The sequence below is a fragment of the Camelus bactrianus genome, chromosome 24, assembly GCF_048773025.1.
Source record: "Camelus bactrianus isolate YW-2024 breed Bactrian camel chromosome 24, ASM4877302v1, whole genome shotgun sequence".
Lineage (NCBI taxonomy): Eukaryota > Metazoa > Chordata > Mammalia > Artiodactyla > Camelidae > Camelus > Camelus bactrianus.
The window spans coordinates 22,749,019-22,762,453 of record NC_133562.1 but is presented as its reverse complement, the minus strand read 5'-3'; the positions used below and the strand labels follow the sequence as shown (position 1 = coordinate 22,762,453).

Genomic DNA, 13,435 nt, shown 5'->3' with positions numbered 1-13,435 from the left:
GTCACTTCTGAATGGAAAAAAAATGCATTTGCTGGGGATCAACTTCAGTTTTCATTTCCACTCTCACTACAAGTGGTATTGTGAAAGCCACATATGAAATCTTCCATCTTAATTGGGTCATAGTCAGCTGGGGTTCCTGACAATATGGTAAGAGCACTTCTCTGCTCACCCTTATTAGACATGACATGTGAATAAAATGGTTTTTTTTTAACTTTAATTTTTTATTGAAGTGTAGTCAACTTACAATGTTAGTTTCATGTATACAGCAAAGCAATTCAATTATACAGATACATACATATTTTTATTTTCAGTTTTGTGGTTCTTTGTGATCAGATCTAGTGCATTCGAACTAATGTAATCCTACTGAAGTTTTACATACACAATTTATCTCTTAAGAACAATGACAACTTACTGTTGGGGACACAGCAGAGAAGAGCTGCAGAGCCAGCCTCCACCCAGGGAGCATGGCTCTCAGGTCCCTGGTCCTGCACTGGAAGGGGAGGAGGTGATGGCAACAGTCCAGGGTGACTGCTGACTGCCACCGGCCATCGCCTCCCTCACCTTGAATGAGGAAATCCTGGCTAGAGTCGTCCCCCTGGACCAGAGATTCCAGGAAGACTATGCGGGGATCTTCCCCTTCCAGTTCTGGCAGCATGGCGAGTGCGCGCAGCTGGTGGTGGACGACAGGACACCAAGGACGGGGAGCTGCTGTTCGTGCACTTGGCAGAGGGGAGTGGGTTCTGGAGCGCGCTGCTGGAGAAGGCTATGCCACGATCAACAGGTGTGACGAAGCGCCCTCGTGGGTGCCGCCACCGAGGGCGTCAAGGACTTCACCGGAGGCATCGCTGAGTGGCATGAGTTAAGGAAGGCCCCGCCCAGCCTGTTCAGGATCATCCAGAAGGCTCTGCACAAGGGCTCTCTCCTTGGCTGCCCCAACGATATCACCAGCGCTGCGCACTCGGGGGCCATCACGTTCCAGAAGCTGGTGAAGGGCACGCGTACTCGGTCACCGGAGCCGCGGAGGGTGAAAGCAGTCGCGGCCTGCAGAAGCTGATCTGCAGCCGGAACCCCTGGGGAGAGGTCGAGTGGACCGGGCCGTGGAACGACAACTGCCCGAACTGGAACACTGTGGACCCAGATGTGAGGGAGATGCTGACCAGACGGCAGTAAGACGGGGAGTTCTGGATGTCTTTCAGCCACTTCCTGAGGCACCGTTCTTGCCTGGAGACCTGTAACCGACACGCTCACCTGCAAGAAGTGGAAACTCACCAACGTCGATGGGAGCTGGAGGCGGGGCTCCACCGCGGGCGGCTGCAGGAACTACCCGAATACTTTCTGGACGAACCCTCAATACCAGATCAAGCTGGAGGAGGAGGACCAGCACCAGGAGGGCGGGAAGAGCGGCTGCACCTTCCTGGTGGGCCTCATCCAGAAGCACCGGCGGCGGCAGAGGAAGCGAAATCAAAGGTGCGAGGACCAGCGCACCTTTGATTTCGGCATCTGCAAGGTTCCGGAGGAGCTGACTGGACAGACCAGCATCCCCCCCCGGCAAAAACTTCTTCGTGACCCACAGAGCGCGGGAGCGGTTGGACGCCTTCATCCACCTGCGGGAGGTGCGCGACCGCTTCAAGCTGCCCCCGGGCGAGGACGCCCTCATGCCTTCCACCTTCGAGCCCAACCGGGACGGGGACTTCTGCATCCTCGGACAGCTGACTACCAAGTTGTGGACAATGAAATCGAGGCCAATCTTGCAGAGAACGACGTCGGCCAGGACGACATGGACGGACAGATGCGGGAGGCTGTTTGTCCAGCTGGCAGGGGGAGGATGCGGGGGTTTCTGCCTTTGAGCTGCAGACAGTCCTGAGCCGAGTTCCAGCAAAGCGCCAAGAGAGCGAGTCCGACGGCTTCAGCACTGAGACCTGCAAAGTTACGGCCGACATGTCGACTTGGATGGGAGCGGCAAGCTGGGCCGTAAGGAATTCTACAGTCTCTGGACGGAGATTCAAAAGTACCAAAAAATTCACCGGGAAATCGATGCAGGCAGATCCGGTTCCGTGAACTCCTGCGAGAGGCGGAAGGCACTGGAAGAAGCAGGGTTCGAGCTGCGCTGTCCGCTCCACCGGGTCATCATCACTCGGCTTGCGGGTGAGCAGCTCACCATCGATGCTGACAATTGTGTGAGGTGTTTGCTTCGACTGGGAACACTATTCAGGATACTCAAGCAGCTGGATCCGAGGACACTGGGACCACCGAGCTCGACCAGATCTCTCGGCTTGTTTTTCAGGGCTTTGAAGTTCTACCTAATCTGCCTGAAGACTTCTCGTGAAAGCAAATCAGCCAAGGACGAACCCTCCACAGAGAAACTTTTTATCTGGATCTTGAAATTATGGGAACGTTTACTTAAACTGATATTTAGAGCTGCAAATAATGATACTGTCTACTTGAGAAAGCAGAACTTCCAGGTATCAGAGTGTCATTATTGTGATGATCAAAGTAAAAGATTTGCATGTTACTATACTAAATACAAGTAAGTTGCTTAACCCTCGATAACCTTAGAGAAAACCTTCCGTCTGTACACAGTATACACGCTGTTTAGTTTTACACACTTTCCCATTGATAGCAATATTAAATCAGGGAAAAATGCAGCTGTGGCATTTAATGGACAGCAGTCCAGGGATCACCACCTCCCTTGAGTAAAACAGAAAAATATGATACGTCACGAAGGCTTCTGAAGAGGCCAGGTGGGAAGCACAGCTCTGTCATTTGGGTTAAATAAGAGACAGATTTTACATAAAATCGGTTAGCAGTTATGTCTTAACTCAAGTCCTGGAGCATATCTGGGCTCATGCACCGCGTGTCCTGAGGACGGAAGGGATTCCCCTCACCCACCCCGGCGTCCGGTCCGCAGCTGCTGACACCTGCCTCAGAGCTCCGCGACCTTCACCGCCTCCGGCGTCTGTGCATGGGTCGGGGGCCGTCGTAGAGCATCATCTGTGAAAAGGAGGCCAGCTCGTCTCCCGGCTTCACCTTGGGAAGATGCCAGCAACGTTAGCAAAATACTGCCTTGTTGACGTACCTTCTTCCAAATGCACTGTTACATAAGAGTCGCCCAGGCCAAAAACAAACAAACAAACCAGAATAATGACAACGTAATGTCTTGCTGCTCAATAATCATATTTCTACAGGTTCTTCCTACCAAGATCTCTAGTATATTATTAAATAAGTGAGAATACAGTGTATTATCTTGTTTCTAATTATAAAGAAAATATCATTTAGTATGAGGTTTACCTTGAAAATTTTGTAGGTACTTTTAATCATAATAAAAAAAGTTCTCTTCCATTCCTAGTTTGCCAAAAAGTTGAGTTTTGTTTTGTTTTTATCATCAGTGGGTTGTTGAATTTTATCGAATGATTTTTTTTTATGTCTATTGTAGATTTTTTTCTTTTAATTATTTAATGTATTGAATTATATGACTTGACTACCCTAAGGGTAAACCAAATTTACTTTTCTGGATTTAATTCAACTTTACCATTCTTTAAAATGTATTGGGACATTCAGTTTATTAACATTTTGTTAAAATGTTGTCATTTATGTTCTTGATCAAAATTGGTCTTACCATTTTTCTTTCTAATATTTTGAGAGGTGTAGATATGGAGTTTATAAAATGAATTGGAAATTATTCCCTGTTTATCTAGACTCTGGAGAATTATATTGAGATTGAAAGTATTTGCTTCATGTGTCTATAATTCATAAATGAATAAATATTCATGTGGTGGGGATTGTCCTATACTTTTTAATGATGAAAGGATGCTGAAACTGGTGACAATTGATATATGTGAAATGCATAAATTCCTTAGTTTGATATTTGAGGTTCTTTACAGTCTAGCGCTAAGCTTTTTATTTTCCCCCAAATCTTAAGCCTAAGGGAGAATATTGTTGATTTCCATTAGGTATATTTCCTTTATTTGCATACATTTGTACAATTGCTATTTTAAACACACAAGAGAGTTTGTATAGTCTCTGGTAAAATCTTACTCCTTTCCAGATGAATTTATCTGGGTTCAAGAACGTTGTTAGTTCTCTAAGATCATATGAATAAGGATTCACCCTTTAAATTCAGTCTCATTTGCAAGATTGTTTCTTGCTCTTCCAGTCACCCTCTTAGAACACAAGGATGTCTCATCATTGTGCAATTACAACACATTGTATCAAACTTATTCTTTCTCGTAATACGTGACCCCCTCAGAAGACTTAATAAAATCCATTACAGTTCATTGTTTATGAGGGTAATAAAATGCAAAGTACATTGAAGCTTATTATAGACACAATAAATACTTGTGGATTGGATACACTATTGAATGAATGATTATGTCTTCTATATCTTCAACTAGATTGTAAGATTTCTGAAGACAGATGGGTAAGTGTTCAGTGCATGCATATTAAACTAAGGAATGCATGGAATAAGCTAGTGCTAGAACCAAGCCAGTCATTTTTCCCCCCATTCTATTTTGCTACCCTGTAGGCAAAGGACATAAAATCAAAAATAATGCATATTTGAACACCTCACAATTTTTTTTTTCTGAAATGAAACTGATTATGCAAAGGAGTTAACAGAAGAGATTCCCTAAAGAGGTTTTCTCTAAAAATAGCCTGTTTTTATGTTGCCTCACAGATAGTTACACTAAATGATCATAGTAAAATACAGAATAATGTGGCCATCCTTGAGCTACTCGTGCAATCAAAAGGACTGTGCTATCCATGTGCACACATACATTTGTGTGTGTGTGTGTGAGTGTGTATCTGTGGCACAAGTTTGACTATAAATAAATATTTACATAATACAATCAAAAGTGACATGTGGTTCCACAGGTAAGGATCTCAAGACGTGAAGAAGCCCAGAAGTGGAGTGCTTTCTTTAATTAAACATTTGTAAATTAACCACACCATGTGCTCTAAATAAAAACTGAGATTTTAAATAATTAGAGATAATAGTGTGCTCTTTATTTTTCAATCTGTGCATTTCAAGTGTCTGTGAGTTACTGAAATGGAAACGTAATTGAGACACTACCCTAAAATTGAGTCATCCATGTTTTTTTTAGAAGACAGAGATGCAGACCAATTTCGTGTATCTGGTCGTGATCTCAGTTGTCATAAGGATATGAATCTAATCATGGAGACATTCAGTAGGGCCATACGAGCAGCAAGGCTCAGTTAGAAGAACTTTCTGGTAGACTGGAGAGAGGTTACGCTGCAGAAGTATTTGGACCTCATTTATATTCCAAGCTGATGAGTTTGAATTTTATTCAAGAAAATGACAGGATTGGCAGAAATAATGTCAGTTTATGTTGTTAATTGTATGATTTTCAGGATAGTACATGGTTTTGAGATGCAGTGTAGTAGACAAGAATGTGGACTCTGAAATCACATTGTGTGGGTACATATCCAGTTCTACGACATATAAGCTGAATGCAAGCTTTACAGCTTCCTACTTTTCTCATCTCTGAACAAAGATAATAGTAGGTACCTCCTTGGGTGGTTTGGGGAATTAATGAATTAATAAATATAAAGCACTTATGTTAGTGCCAGGCATACTGAAGCAGCATATATGTTAGGTTTATTATGATTATGATTATGATGATTATTATGGCATAATATTAAAATAGCATTAATAGCTCCATAGTTGGGAGCAGGGAGGTGTTTGGAAAAGCAAAATTTCACTTTAAAGAAAATGACTTTGAATAGCTATCAGATATGTTCATTATATTCACTCTTTGTCTATTTTCTTCTAGTCAAATCAGGATCAGACATAACCCTTCTTAAACAAAGATGTTGGAAAGAAATGTGATTGGTATATAAAATCTAGATTTTAGACGACCGAGCTTTAGAATGCACAAGAAAATGTGACCTTATGGTAGCAACTTCTCCAGGGCAATTTTTTGTTTTCTCCTCTCTAATAAATGTAAGAATTGTAATATATACTAAGATGAGAATGGTGTTGGAGATTAAGGAAATTAACATAAAAATCCTTGTGAAAGGCTCTCTCTGTCAGCTTTGGTCTTAATTATTGTTCAACTCCCTTACAAGGGCAGGCAACATTTTTTTTTTTTTCCAAATAGGTCTTAAACAATTGCTATTAAACCTTACATTACACATGACTGAGTAACTTAAGCAAACAGCTGCCAGCTAGACAGTTCCATTTCAACCTCCCACTGACAATTCAAACTCCTCGAAGAAATCCCTCATCTGACCCTGTTAAATCAGATAGTCATTTTGTGCGTCTTCTTTTAGTGAAGGACACCACTGTTCACCCAGCGGCTCGAGTCTATATAAAGCTCTGGTTCGTTCTAGCATACTTCCCCTTCCGTATTTTCTACATGTAAGTTTCCTAAATTCTAAGCATTCTGGACCTTTTAGAGCTTTCTAATCCACTCCTTCCTCTCAATTAACCACAGCCACTCCCTTTTTAATTAGGCTCTCATAATTTGTTAACCTGATTTTCGCACAATTTCTTACTTCTTTCATCTCTAGGTTCACCGCCCTTTCTCTTTGCGCCTGTGATTTTTAATGTCATTTCCCTGCATTAAATGTGGCAATGACTTCCCATGGATAATAGCAAATTCCTCAGAATTGAACATAATGATATTTCAAGATTTGGGCCTTGGTTACCTAATGAGATTTATGTTTTGCAATTCCCTAAATATGACTCCTCATTAGGAGTCCCTAATTAGTCCCTAGATATGACTCCTTATTCATATTTACCATGCTGACTTGAACTTTAGAATGACCTGATAAAACCAATTATGTATATGTATTTGATTACTTGAAATGTCTAAATCAGCGGTCAGCAGACTACAGCATGTGGCAGACAACTGTTTTGGTAAATACAATTTTACTGGAGTACAGCCATGCCTCTTCTTTTATGAACTATCTAGGGATGTTTTCACACTATAAAGCAGGGTTAAATAATTGTCATAGACACTAGCTAACTCCCCAAATCTGTAACAGTTATTCTCAGGTCCTATACAAAAAAGAATTTTCCTAACTCAAGTCTAAATTGATGTCATAAATATGAAGGAAACCTGATCCATAACAAGATTTCAGAACTCAAAGGGAGTAAGGAGTAGTTTTATCATTCTTCAACCTCATACAAGTGCTTAAGTTTTACTTTTAAAAAAGTGGTTGTCATTTCTTATTAGCAAAGCTTATATCTGCTGTGTGTTCTTTGTCCACAAAAACTACGAAGCTTATGTCACCTTCCAAAATTCCACTCTGACCACATCATTCTCCACTTTGAAAATTCCCATCATTGATGGGCCAGAAATCTGAAATTCAAACACTTCCTGGCTTGATGGCAGCTATGAGAAAAGGCTTTATGGACCTCCAAACACAGGGAACATAACTGACTAAGAGCTTGAGCTACTGAACTAATGGCCATGACTGATTTTGCACGGAGGCCATGGCTCCCATGGGCGCTTCCAGCCAGTGACCAAGTTCAGCATCCACTCTAAGGCAGACGCATTCCTAGAAAACACTTGCTACTCTGATGCTGGCTTTGGCTTGAGGATTCCTTAAAGGCTTTTTCAAGCATTCTTTATATTATGTGGTGGTCTAGGATACTTATACCCAAACTTTGTTTCATCTTTCCTTCACTGAGTCAGACTTGCATCAAGATCTGACAGCTCTGCCAGCCTTGCATGGCTTCCTCCTCACTTTTTTCTTACAGGCATTTTCTATTAAATTCTCAACATCACTGCATCTCTACAAGTTTATCCTCCAAATCTCAAGGTGCTTAGCAATCTCATTTCCATCTACAACCTTAATAATCCTTTGCCATGTAATTAACATATTTCTACGTTCTGAGTTTTAAGACAAGGACACTTAGGCTGTCATTATTCTGACCACCACATTATAAAACCATCAAAACAAATAAACTAGAGTGATGTAGCCTCATAGGAATAAATCTTAGCCATAAAATATTAAATGGAAACAGTTATCCTCAAAAGATACATAATATCTTTTTCGTAAAGTAAAAAATAATTTAAAAACGGTCTATACTTAAAAATAATGCAACATTATAGAAGTGAGCTTGCGGCGCTGTAGTGGTGCTGCTAGAGAAGATGAATGGGGAACTGGGGCTGGAATGATGGAGGTGAAATGTTGGAACATCTGTAGGGAGGCCTCAGGTATAGCTTGCTTCGTCTTGTTCCATCAGGTAATTTTTAACAGTGTGGATTTTAAAGCTAGTGCTTCTTTTTATACATCCTATTGAAAATTTAAATCAATGTTGCTACCCTTTAGGTTAAAAATACATACATTGAACTTTACTTATGCAGTTCCACTTGTGAAAACAATTCTAAAAAACTAAATGGAAGAGTGGATTAAGGAATTTGAAAGCATTGATGTGGGTTTTCAGAGTCAGGCCATATAACATCATATTGATGCACTTTGGGATTTTTTTCAGTGAGATTAATCTAATTCAGGCCTGAGTGAATTTATGGTTTAGATTATGATTGACTTAAGTTTTTAATTTAGGGTTTTCCTTTTGAACAACCATGCATGGGAGAGTATCTCCATGATGTGGTGTGAGAAGCAGGACTATATGGGACCATGCGATAATTATCTTTTTAGAATATCTGAATATAGCTTCATCTATACTAATTAAAATGTTAGAAACTGAGCAGGAAGTCATTCATACGTAGAAAAAGCAGGATCTTTTGTTCAGATCGGAGGCATTAATTCAGTTTACTGGTCACTTAAGAACCTGGGCATCTTAAATTACATTATAGTGCTTTGCACACAGATCATATGCCATGCTGTTCAGTGTTCTCTCAGATCCATTATTTTATTAGAGCGCTCTTGTGATCTTGTATGATGGCTGAAAAAGCATCCTTAGTGCCATTCTACAGGTGAGGATGCTCGGCTATGGCGAGACTAAATGCCTCATCTGAGTTTAAGCCTCGTCATCATCTGATGATAGAGCACATACCAGAATTCGAGTCTTCAAAACACAAGCTAAATTAATTAAAATTCATAATCAGTAGCATGGTAGAAGCTTCTCAATCTAAAGTAGAAAGTAGGTACTCCTAATTGGAGGGCAATTTCTTCCTAAGCGTGAGTAAAGGATATAGGCTTCACCAGTAGCTTCCAAAATCACTGTCTTTATCTGCACAAAGCAACAAACTCACAGACATAGTAAATAATCTTACGGCTGCTGAGGAAAGGGGGCAGGAAGGGATAAATTTGAGAGTTTGAGATTTACAAATGTTAGCCACTATATATAAAAATTGATTTAAAAAAAAGTTTCTTCTATATAGCACAGGGAACTATGTTCAATATCTCATAATAACCTTTAATGAAAAAATAGGAAAATGAATATATGTGTGTGTATGCATGACTGGGACATCGTGCTGTACACCAGAAATTGACACATGGTAACTGACTGTACTTCAATTAAAAATAAAAAGACTTATACAGGCCTGGCCCAGAAGTGGCATACATCACTTCCACTCACATTACCTTTGCAAAACTAAGTTTAATGCCAAGAAAGACTGGAGAATGTCATCCAGCTGTGTCCCTAGGAAGAAAAACTGTTCACAAGTTTGGTGAATAGGTTGTCCCTTTCCGCCTTATCAGTCAAGCACTCTTTTCACCATTTCAAGTTATCACACAGATTAAACTTATATCGTTTTCCCCATCAAAGTCATGAAACTCTCAAGACTGAGACACTTATTTCTTGTTAAGATATCTCATAGGCCCAGTGACCATGTTCAGTGAGTGTCATCCATGTCTTTGTTGACACAGATCTAAAAGGGATTCTCCATAAGGAGACACAGAGCTTTCACATGAACCGTACCGTGGTTAACCAGTAGCCACCTGAATGCAGACTGCTGTTTCTACTTAAAATACTTCTGACACCAAATATGTGTGGGATTTTTTTTTTCACACCAATCAATTCTCCAACTCTTGGTACCAACTCAGTGACCTACAATTCAGTTCAATTCTGGCATTTATTACTCAGAGGAAGAGATGAACAGGACAAGGTACGATGAAGGGGACTTAGGTCTCCATGTCACCCTTCCAGCACCTAGATGTGGTCACCACTCCAGAAGCTCTCCAAACCCTGTTGTTCAGGGGTTTTACAGAGGTCCCGTTGTGTGGTCATGATCAGTTAGATCATTGGTCATTGACAAGGAGCTCACTGTCCTCCCTGGTGGTCTGGGGATAGGGCTGAAAGTTCCAACCCTCTAATGGTTGGATTTTCTAGGGACCAGTCCCCGCCCTGAAGTGATCTAAGACTCATTCAGCCGAGAGGCATCTTATTAATTTACCAAGGCACTCATCACTCATTGTAAGGATTTGTCAGAAGCCAGGGGCAAAGATGAGATTTTTATAACACAAGATGCTCTTATCGCCACTATCACTAAGAAAACTCCAAAGATTTTGGAATCTTGTATGCTACAAACCATAGACAAAGACAAAACATATATTTCTAATTTTATCACAACAACCCCCACACACAGTTTTTATCTGCTACAAATTAACGAGTTAGTTAATGTAAAATATCTGAAAGTGGAAGAAGTTTCTTCCTGATATTGTGTTTAATAATATTGTCCATGTTTATTAAGCTTATTTGATATGTGAGACACTGAATTCCAATACGGAGCAGTTAGGTGAGATAACGGGGAAGTACAGTGACACGCTGTATCACCCACATGGACATGACCTTCTGAAAAAGGTTGCCCCACTGCAGTTATATCATTGCTCTCAACTTTTCTTAAGGCCTGTTTGAGTAAATGAGTATTTCATGAACAGCTCTGGTTACAATTATCTGTTGTTCAGGGATATTATATAAAGAAAATAGTACAGTGGCCTATGATGTTTTTAACCTCCTCAGGGAAATTGGGTTAATTCAGTGATTCGGGTAAAGAATCCATGGACCTTTCCATAAATCAAAGTCTGCTAATCTGCACCTGGCAGAAGTCACATACAGGGGTCTAATTCTTCAACCTTAGCCTCTAAGAGCACAGCATATACCAGCCCACGCACCCAACCCTCTCGTCGTTCTTTATTGCCTATAGGAGTAGTCAGTGTATCTTCACGGCAGCTCCTGCCTGTCTCCTTGCTCTTCTCTTTCCTAGACAGCCACCTCTGCAGAGGCTCCCTCAGTTCCTGAACTTGTCCCAAAACAGCAGAAGCCCATGTGCCACCATTCATCTTGGGAAGTAAAGCACGCTGCTCACCTGAGCAGAATCCAGGTCTGCTTTGTGAAATGCTGCATTCCTATTACCCTTGAAGACCGGTCAGATACTTTTTTAGGAGATTTTTAAATGACTGAACTCTCATCAAATAAAATATTTCATGGAAGTCTACTGTGCACAATAGATAAAAAGAGAGATCCATTATGCAAATTAGGTAAAGCAGATGAAGGCCTGGCTGGGGGGCCCGGACTTCCACTGATTAGCTACTGCCCTTGCCAGTGGCCCTTGAGACATCACCACAGACCCCCAGGCTTTGCATTATGGGGCCTAAATCCACATTACTAAGCCAGAGACCTGGGCTTGGGTTTTGATTTCCTACAACTCTCCGGAAATTCTCAGGCACTCTTCTTGCTGTTAGAGATCTCCTTTCAGGCTAGCATCTTATGCTGACGCCCAATAACTTGTGTGGGGCTTTAGGCCTCCTGCACACCCTTCTTACCACGAGAGTAGACCCCAGTGTGAATGGGCAAATTGCCCAGAACTATGACGCAATGTGGAATTTCCTGCTTCCATACCCTGCCCTGCCTCCTCAGACCATGAACGGGGTTGCTGCTGTTTGCTCTAACTGATTCAGTGCTCCGCTTTGGACTCTACCAAAGACATGTCAACTTGAAGTGAAGGGAAGTAGCTGGTATATGTGAAAACAGAGATACCCAAATTAGGTATAATCCGATTTGAGACCTCGGTTTGGGACCTCTCTCAAGCCTTCATCCTTCATTCTAGTTGCAGCTTGACCAGGCGCTGTGTTCTTTACACAAGACCCACAAGTTCTTCCAGAAGGTCCTTAGGCCTCCCACCCATGAGACTGTTAACACAGTCACTGGTTGCTGAAGGAGGCGTTTGCAGGGCAGGGATTCTGCGCTCTGTTTAGTGGGGTGGAACAACAGCAAGCCTGATTTTACCCACTTTGCTTGTGGAAATGGAGACCTTACGAAGAACCATGAAACCCTGGTCTGAGGAGTCTTGGATGAGGCTCCTCGATGCTGGAGGTGACGGCCTGGGACACTGAGCTGCCTTGGGTCCAGCTCAGCCACCTCAAGTACCAAGGGGATCGAGACATTAACACCCATACAGCTCAATGCTTCCCATGTGCATTGAGTTCACAAGTTGCGTTAAAAAATAAGAACAAAGAAGAAAGAGGAGACATGCTTGGGCCCTGGGTGACACAGTCCTATATGAGTTTGAAGCGGAAGTGATGAGGGAATAAAGGTATACAGAGGTGAGATGGTAATGGTGGATCCCTTTAAGAGAGGATGTAGTAGCTTCCTCTAGCCTCATTTCAGATACTTTTATTATATTTTTTATATTTTATTATATAAGATTGTCTACTTAAGCCATGTATCAGCATACACGCACGGGGTTCACACATGTGTGCACATGCTCAACGGTTCTTCTCTGAATAAAATATTAGCTAATATTTGGCATTTGCTATATTGAACATCGCTTTTTGCTCTGAACGTCTGACCTTGAGGTCCAACCGTTTTAACATCGCTCATTATTATTCATGAGATGCATACAGAGTGAGGAGTTCTTACTGAAAAATTTCATTGAGGTCTGATTACGACAACCAAGCTTAGGACCACTCCAGAGTTCTGATAATTTTATCTTAGCTCAAAGATCAATGGTTTTTGATACGGTGGGGTTCAAAGGGACAAAAATTCTAGTACTTGCGGTATAAGAAAATCAGTGTTCTTACTTGGGGAAACTCAATCAATGATGCATTACATTAGAGCCAAGAGTGAAAGGGGGGAACTATAGAACCATTCTTACCACCAGATGGTGTTTGTCTGCTTCTGTGTACTAATTGTTATCAATAATTAAATACAGTTCTCTGATTTGTATGCACAGAGGCAGTGATCCTTAAATTAAACATTTTAGAATCATTACAGTACATTTTATAGGTTCAGCTAAACACAGTACTCTGGCTGATTGTGATTAAACATACTGATACTAAATTACATATTGATCTCAGAAATATCAATGCACACAGAGAAGCAACAAGAAGAATGCTTATTAACTAGGAGGAGCATTTTAATTTTAGATGATAATGGGGACAGTTTTTAGTGGAATATTATACATCTGTTTGGATTCTCCCAGTTGACTTTCACCATGTAGGAAATAGATTTTATTTTTTCCTTTCTTAATATTGCACATAGCTGGAAAAAGTATGTTCAAAT

General features: G+C 41.3%; 1 pseudogene; it reads left to right on the top strand.

Moving 5' to 3' along the window:
* The first annotated feature begins 535 nt into the window (after nt 1-535).
* LOC105074285 (calpain-2 catalytic subunit pseudogene) lies at nt 536-3,322 on the top strand (annotated as a pseudogene).
* Nucleotides 3,323-13,435: the final 10,113 nt, after the last annotated feature.